Raw genomic sequence first — 1664 nt, 5'->3', positions numbered from 1 at the left:
GGCACAGATCCTGCTGCTTGGCCTGGGGCCCAGCATATGGTTTTGGAAAAGAGGTATTTGCTGTGGTTGGTTCTCAATCTGCAATTCCACTTAAGCCCCATGTGTTGCTTGATGTGAGCATGAAAGTGATCGCCATGGAACAACTGGGCCAATAGGAGGTGATGCTGGCGGGACAGGTGGACCTCACCTGTGCTGGACTGGCCCAGCCTCCAGGGGCAGTCACAGTCTCATGGTTCTCCCACCGCCATTTGTGATGCACACAACTGAGGTTGGGACTTGTATCTGTTGGGATCAAAGTTTCAGAATCAGGGCAGTATGCTGGCTGCTGCCCCGTTTATGCCCTGAAGTCAGTATAGACTCCACTTCTGAGATGGACTTTGTCCCTTGAGGACCCCTGTCTCCCTGACCCCCTGGCCCCTTTGCTTCACCTTTCTGAGTTCAAGGGTCAAAGAGCCCCTTCCAAATCTGGTTGATCCTGCCTTTCTCTTTCCCTCTCTCTCAATCTCTCTCCTTTCTATGCACAAACACACGCACGCACGCACACACACCAGTTTAAGCCTCCATTTAAGACCATCATGATGAGTCCCTCGTAGAAAAGCCTTATTTTAAGGTTAAGTGCACACTTGCCACTCCCTCTATTTCCTATAACTGTACCTGTGGTTGCTTTTTAAGAAATTGTGTTGATATTCATGACTGAGAGACTTAGAAGATGCTGGGGCATTTGGGGACATGTCCTTTTATATGGCTTCCATCAGGTAAGATTTTATCTGAAGAGACTTTTCACCAAAGGCTCCCATTCAAAGGAGCAGAAGAGAGCTGGCCATGGTGCAGACACCACTTGACTCTTGACAGAATTCCTTGGTGAGCCACGTTGGCTATTAGGCTCTACTCTTGGGAACAGGGAGATCCATTTCCTTCATCTTCCATGGGCCCACTTCAGGAGATTAATGGGGAAGGCATTCCTTCGGGGGTCCACCCCACTTCAGCAGTCCTTTTCTTGATGGGGCTAGTCACTCAGGGGTTCCCTTCAGGACTAAGAAAGCACAGCTCCCTGTTGGTGGGCTATCATCAAAACTGAGTCTCTCCGTCTCTTGAATCTGCTTCCTTTCCTCTTCATCCTTTTTGTTCTCGGCAGGCACGCACCATCCAATGACAAGATGGCTCCAAGCCTCTCCAGGAACCGTGGTCCTCAGCTTTCATGACCCCAGAGAAGAAAGGTCCCTGCTCTTTCCCAAAGTCTATACATCCAGCCACAGGGAAGGCCCTGATTGGCCCTTCTTTCGGTTATGTGCCCATTTCCAAGCAATTCACTCTGGCCTGAGGGCTGAAGTATTGCAATAGGCAGGCCTGGGTCACCAAGCACCCCTTTGGCAGAACGTAGGATGGGCAGATGGGTGTTGGGCCATCTACCTGAACCGCTTGGAATAGATTCTCACAGCAAAGAAGGTTTCTGTCACAGGAGAGGGATGAAAGATGTCTAGGAAGGCAAAAACAACACTCACAGGTACATTTTGTGCTTGTTAAACAGAGAGTAAACAGTGTGGTTTCTCAAGGATGTTGAGGTTTCAGAAAATCTTTGGCATGTGGGATTGCCATTTGAGTTACAAAACTGTGGTAAATACTTATTATTTGTGTTAACCTACTCTTTCAGATGCTGTAGGTCT

The sequence above is a fragment of the Phocoena sinus genome, chromosome 10 (genome assembly GCF_008692025.1).
Source record: "Phocoena sinus isolate mPhoSin1 chromosome 10, mPhoSin1.pri, whole genome shotgun sequence".
Classification (NCBI taxonomy): Eukaryota; Metazoa; Chordata; class Mammalia; order Artiodactyla; family Phocoenidae; genus Phocoena; species Phocoena sinus.
Note: the sequence above shows the minus strand (reverse complement) of the source record.